This window comes from Halictus rubicundus, chromosome 17 (genome assembly GCF_050948215.1).
Source record: "Halictus rubicundus isolate RS-2024b chromosome 17, iyHalRubi1_principal, whole genome shotgun sequence".
Taxonomy (NCBI): Eukaryota; Metazoa; Arthropoda; class Insecta; order Hymenoptera; family Halictidae; genus Halictus; species Halictus rubicundus.
In genome coordinates this window covers 6,052,740-6,059,964 of record NC_135165.1, presented here as the reverse complement: position 1 = coordinate 6,059,964, position 7,225 = coordinate 6,052,740, and the positions used below count along the sequence as shown (strand labels likewise).

The following is a 7,225-nucleotide window of genomic DNA, read 5'->3' as shown; positions in this document are numbered from 1 at the left end:
GGGCATTTTTTTAAACAAAACTGGTGGGCTTATCTACTTGAAATTTTTTAGATGTGTTTATTAATCTTTGGGGAGTATATATGAATTTTTTTTAGAACCGTTGCACTTTGTTCTCGATGATTAAAAAATCTACGATGACGTGAAAGTATCTGCGCAAAGCGATCGCTTCGAGTCAAACTATATGATATTTGGGAATTTTTTTAAACAAAACTGGTGGGCTTATCTACTTGAAATTTTGTGAATACGATTATCGGTCTTTGGTGAGTATAGACACATCTTCATAGAACCGTGGCGTTTTGTTCTTGGTGATTAAACCTATGATCAAGTGAAAGCCTTTCTATACGGTCTCACGTAGTACGATCGTTTCGAGTCGAACACGTGTGCGACCTTTAGGTATTAATTCAAGCGAAACTGGCTGATATATTCGTTTCATATTTTATGGACATATTTATCGATCTTTCGGGACCTTTGACAAATTTTTATATAACTGTCCATATAACTCTAACCTTCAGTTCGAGTCAAGGAAGTATGCGACATTTCGGAATATTCCTAGCTTATCCGTTTCCAATATTCCCGATATATTCATCGACATTTAGAAAGCATAGACAAATTTTTATAGAACTGTTGCTTCTACATAGGTGATTAAATCTGCAGCCAAGTGAAAGTCTGCACACCGACAAAAACATGTAACCTTTGGGAATTTCTTGAAACGAGCCTAGCAGGCCTGTCAATTTCAAACTCTGTGCATATAATTCTTAACCTTTATACAGCCTGAATAAATTTCTTTTTTCACGAGAATAGTTCTCTGGCTAACGAAGTCGAGCAGAAATGATGTAGGACACTCAACCGAGGTGACGTTTTATGAAACGGACGGACGAGGTGACATTTCATGGATGAAAATTCAAGGAAAGGCGATAGAGTGTTGGACATCGGGAAGTTTCATTTTATAAACATTTAACCTGCTATTAACAGATAAAGCAAACTTCCTTTCCTGTCGTTCCTGCAGAGGAATATTTGATTTCGCCCGAAAACTCTTTGAAACCCCAATTCCCAGCTGTCAGTTTTATGACAGGTTCTCTCGTTAGTTCCTCTCTCGGCTTGATACGAGCGGAACAATTAGAGAAACACGTATGCATATATGTGAGAAGGAAGGGGTGAGTTGAGACGTAGTTTAAAGCGAGCGTTCAGCTGCTCGCCATTCACCGACGCTGTCCTATAATAAACTAATCGTCGACTCCGACGAAATGTCGACAGCAGTAGCTCGTGTTCTATTTTTCCGTTGGATCGATCTGCAACACCTGCCTGGCGCTCGGATGAAATGATAGAGTGCGATTTGTTGCTCGATCTAACACGATCTACCGAAAGCGCGGCCTCAAGAATTAATTCGCAATCCCGCGCGGCAGAAGGTGTCTAAAACATCTTGCATTGTGACAGATCGGCAACGATCTGCAATTTATAATGTTACCGGCAACATCTCATCGCGTCTACCAATTTGTCATGAAAATTGAAGCGCTCCAGAAAATTCTGATAAAAAGTATGACACCCTACCTCGAAGGGTCGAAAGATTGACAACGTGTTTCGCGTGAATACAGGGTGCGATTTTTCTGGCGATCGCGTGACATTTTCCCGCGTCGAACGCGAAAGCTTAGGGCATGGAAATTAAAAGAGAAAGAGAGGGCGAGGAGACGGAAACCGGCTGATATGGCAGGTGCTCGATGCGCTGATATAATTATCCAGGATCACGAGCACGCGAGCTGAGAACGATTTCTCACGCGGAGCCCGATCTTCTCTAGCACTCGGGGAGGAACGGAAACCAGCGGCCGGGAGCGCAAGAAACAGGAAATCGTAATTGCCCGGTCGGTTATTATGGCACGTGACGCCTCGATATTGAGACGTTTGCGATACGATCGCGCGCGAAACGCGATCGGCCGACGATTACGCGGCGGAACGGCGTCATTCTGTTCCTGTTAATTAGCATCCCGGCCTCGGTTAAAAGCTATCCCCTGATCCGACCGAACGAATCCACGCCGATCGTCGCGCGAACACCCGTGCGCTTCTAGATCAGCCAAGTTTAAAAGGCTTTCGAAACACGACGCGATAACGCGTTGCCTCGAGCTTGCTCTCGATTGCTTCCAACTTGCCGGAAGTCCCGAGACACTCTTCAATTACAATTCTAAAAACAGTGCACGATACTGCAAGACAAAATATTTGTTCTTTTCATTAAGCATTGCGCGCGTTAACTTATTAGGTCGTCCCATAAGTTCGTGCCGTGGACATGTTTAGATTATTCTGCATTGAAAAGTATTTCAATGAAAAACCGCAGAAATTTTATAGTGACGGTATCATGTCTTTTCCATAAGGTCGGAAGAGCTTGTGGAATGAAAGGGTGATTACATATTTTATTTTCAGAATTTAAATGGTACAAGAGTAAACCGCATGAACTTATGGGACGGCCTAATACATTGAATCATATTAAATTTGTAGTCTACATTTTTTTAAGAAATTAAAAATGAAAATACAAGCAGTAACGTTGAATTGGGCAACCAATACTTGTACACTTAAAAGACAAGAAATTTAACATGTCAGGTATATGTACACGTACATGTTTTACATTTTGACCGTGTGTATATCACTTTTCGTGTTTGACGTGATGACAGCCATTTAACCCTTAGCACTCGAACGGCGACTGTAAGGCGCCATTAAAAATTTCTGTATCATTATTCAAAATATTTTTTACACTGTTAAATATGTTTGTATTTAATAAATTGCTAAACACTTCAGTATTGTACGAGTAAATTGCACAATTTTCGTATGTATACCATGCAAAAAAGATCTATAGAAGGGAAATATTCTAGGTCGAAAGAAATGTTTCATTTTGGAGTTAAAATTTCTTCGAGTGCAAAGGGTTAATGCCAAAATGGTGCAAGTCAATAGTTGTCTGGTTTGACTCAAGGGTTTAATCTTCATGAAATAAAATAATAATAATTTTACCGCGACTTGCATGAGACAAAGGTAACATTTTTCCATATTCTTGTGTTCCATAGAACTTTTACTTAATTTTACTCTCATACAAGATACAGACTCTTTATCCTGCGAACTAGAATTCTGTCCAAGATTTTTCCTATTGTTCAAACAGGTTTCAATTTTAATAAATCTGGCTCCATCCCAAGATGATCTAGGCTTTTACCCCGCCTGTATTCACAACGAAACGAATTTATGTTACAACCGGATACAGTGATTCTCCGTTAAATTTCCCCGAGTCAGCCCCACCCTTCTGCCAAAATTCACTTGTCGGTGCGTTGAGCTCGGCGAAGCTAGCTCGGTAGACAAGGGTGGAGGATAAACTTAACGCAAAGAGAGGAGACGGAAAAGATGTCTTGCTCCCGAGAATCTAACTGCTGGCTCCCGAACCGATGTAAATTCAACCGAGAAATCCTGTACAAGAACCTGCTGCTTTGAAATTAAAAAAAAAAACGTCGGCTATTACCCACCGATTTATCTCGGCAATAAGAAGCGAAAGCGGGTGAATGTCGCAATATGAACTTCTAGATTCAAGTAGGAAGTAGTAGCGAGTACAAACGCGAGACCGCCACGAAGGCTAGGCGAAACCTGTTCGCTCCAGGTGGAAACTTTTCAGGTTCCGACACCGGTAACACGAGCGGCGTGGTCCTTAATCCCATTCTGGAGAAACAAGCTGGTTCGGGTCGCGCGTTTCCAATCGAAGGCTCGCCCTGACGAATGAACATTTCCCGCGATATCTCCAGCCAATTTCGGGAGTTTACGCACTCGTTCGAACCTGTACACGCCGGTTTTCCGGACAGGTACGTGGGCGGTCGGCTCGCTCTCGTGTTCCCGCGCACCTGTGCGCGCACACCCGTTTTACGAGGACAATAAAAACTAAATAGTATCTCGCGCCAGGTTTTACCGATCCCGGCGACCCGGAATCGCAATTTTACAGCGTGATAAAAAAGAAGGGAAAAGGCAAGAAGAAAGACAAAGTAGGTGGACAGAGGTATGGGGGAGGGGGAGGGGGGGGGGGGGGCAGACACGAAAACCCGGACAGACAGAGACAGCGCGCGGCCGCGTATGAATAACCGAGTGGATGTTTTCAGACGAACGTTTTCCCAGAAATAAACGCGCACGGGTATTTTCTATAATGGCCCGTCGGGGATGGATAGCGGTTTTGGACTTTTTACAGGCACGCTCCTCCTCCTCCGGCGGCCCCCCGAAGCTTTCCCGCGGTATGAGCCTGCTGGTGGGATGCCAAGTTGCATTGCGGACCGGTATTCTATTTTTTATGGAGCAGATGCGCGTCGACGCTCGCTTCTTCGCGGTAAGACTGCATCCCGGGACCAGATTCCGCGATCGTAAAGATCAATCCGAGATACATTCGATCCCGCTGCTATCTATACCGGGGTAAATGGGAAAGAATATTTCTGGTAGGTTCTTATCGACCTTCGAGGCTTGCCTCGACGTACTTGGTGTAATTGAAACAAACATTAACTTCCTGGCTGTACAGTTCGATTTTTAAACGTGCGTACCTGCTTCTTGTCGCAAAAATTTGCAAATGTTGGGCTGCAATGTGAACATGCTCAGTATCTTTTTTCTCGTTCATCGACAAAGTAGGTACAGGCGTACAACCAGTCTATTATAAAATCGTTGACTACAAATCGCTTCTAGTTAACCACTAGGCTGAGACTCTTTGTGCAGAATAAAAAGCTGCCGAGTCAATTGTACAGAAGAAACTTTAAACAAAATGCTCCTTCTAATGCTTCTACAGGTTTATGTTTCGTTTAGTTAGTTTCGCCGTAAATGGTCACAGTTTCTAGTGTTTGCAATGAGAAAGTACTACATCGTTCAACTTCGTTCTTATTTTTGTAAGGCAACACGGGTTACGTTTAATCACTAATAACAGCACGGTAGGATGACGATTTTCGTACTCTGAATAGAAAATATTCTGGAACGTTAAATTCTGAAAAAGTCAGATAAGTAGCAGGTAATTTGTAGAAATATTTGTAAGCGAATTCTATAGACATGAAAGTGAATTTTTGTACATCTTTGGCCGGACGGTGTGGCAAGGTGAAACGAAAGGGACTGACAGCCGGCTGTCCGGTAGATCGTTGCTCTTCTAAACGGCGAGTGATCCGTTTACGAAACAATCTAGGTAGCTGGATGATTGCGATATAATGCGAGGTCTGTCAGGCGAGCGCAGGGACGCGCGAACCCGGGACGAAAACGGTGATTCCCCCTTCGGCGATTCCTCATTTAGAGCCGCGCCGAGCTAGATAATGAGAATTTATAAGCTTCCGAGCGTGAACGCCTGGAACATAGTCGCCGCGCATGCAGGTACGTACATACGCGGCGAGGAACGCGTAGGAATCGATCGTAGAACCGACCGAGATCACTGTAATCTCCGGATCATTGAAAACTCGAAAGCTGATCGCATAGTATTGCCGCGGTTCCGCGCCGCGCGTAATTGCTCCGCGGCTTCGGAACTGGCCGGCCCCATGACGTAACAGCTTTTTAATGACATAACGACGCCGAGCTGTGTTAGCCCGTTAACGCTTCTAATGGTCGGCCGTGAATTAGGGACGGATTAAAAGCTGTTACGTTTATGGCATAAATCGTGACCGGCTTTCCCTACGCGACCGATAGCAACAGTACAGGAGAGCCACGGATCAGGCCGGAGTGTTTTCTGAGAAATTGACCCTGAGGTTTTAAGCAACTCACTTTAAGTGACTCATTTGTGCCGTCGACGATTAGGAGAATTTTTGGATTTTGAAACGGTACTGAGACACAGTTGCGTTTTGCGCGATAGTTGCAATCGGTTCACAGCACCTCTCCGCGTTTTGTGGCTATCTTTCTATTTTGACGATTTCCGATCTTAATTTCTTATGTCACCAGATACGTTATCATTTTCAATTTTACCTTGAATAGTATCAGCTAGACCATTTCTTAACACTAGGATCACGGGACCCGTCAAAATGACGGTCTCTAATATTTTTAATTCACGATTATTGTGATTGTAAAGACATGTCTGTGGGGAGAATTATTCAACAAATCTTTGTGTTTATACTGTTTAAAAAATGGCTCAAAATTTGGATTGACGTATTCTTATTATTTTTATAATGTAAAATAGTCACTTTTAGCCGTCCGTAAACCTAGTGTTAAGATAAATTTCTTTGTGTGCTTCACACGAAAAATGTTATACCTTTTTCCAACTTGTTTCAGCATGTGGAATCATTAACGCTTGCACCATGATTTCCGAAACACCCTGTATGAATCGCCTCGAAGTGGAGGAAGTACGTACAGGAGTTATAAAAAATAAAAAAAGAAATGTGCGATGGCCGGGAATCGAACCCGGATCAACTGCTTGGAAGGCAACTATGCTAACCATTACACCACCATCGCACTGTGTTAGAGTTGTTCCATTTTCGGGATAATTGCATTTGACCGGAGAACCTTGCGAACTATTTATTGCACTTGAAATAGCAAAACAAGATAAATATGAAATTTTCGAAAAATGTTAAAAATATTCTTAAAAAGACCCGTTCATGAAGAAACATTCATCTCCCAGGTGAAATGTGAATTCTTTACGGATTCTTTAACAGTTATATCAAGCGGGACTATTTTATCGTTAATCATTTTTCAAAAAGCAGAAAGAAATTTGAGAATATATTTTCATGCGTTCCAAGAAATTTTGAAAAAATTCCAGAATTATAACAACTGATGAGAAACGTGTAAAACTCTGTTCCATTTGTGCTGTATAATTTTTAGTGCAGCAGAATGCGCCACCAGCAGTCATATTTTAAATAATTCGGAGAAAAGTTTTCACTTAAAAAATTATTGGAGAAATATACAGGGTGTCCCAACTTGTTCACCCTGAATGACTTCTAAAGTATGCATTGTAGGAAAATTTTTATTTTAATAGAAAAGCTGTATGGTTTGGAGGAATACATTATGATATATTTTTTAGTAAGTGTAGGCGTTTCGGAGATTTCAAGGTCACCTTGATTTCTTTAAAGACCGACTACTGTGCAAAAATGTACTGACCTTCATATGTCCTACATCTAACAGTTAATGATATATTACTGAAATATTACTGAGATATTACTGAAATAATCCGGTTAATCGAAGGGAAATTTTCGAAGCGAAACTGCCCAGAAGAATTCCCAAAAATCCCAATCTAAACAGCCGGTCCGTGTAGGAACGTGGGCGGGTGTTA

At 42.3% G+C, this 7,225-nt stretch overlaps 1 non-coding gene across 1 annotated transcript; it reads right to left on the bottom strand.

Annotated features, from left to right (window-relative positions):
- Nucleotides 1-6,339: 6,339 nt before the first annotated feature.
- Trnag-ucc (transfer RNA glycine (anticodon UCC)) lies at nt 6,340-6,411 on the bottom strand. The gene has a single exon. It is a non-coding gene; the product is annotated as a tRNA-Gly (tRNA).
- Nucleotides 6,412-7,225: the final 814 nt, after the last annotated feature.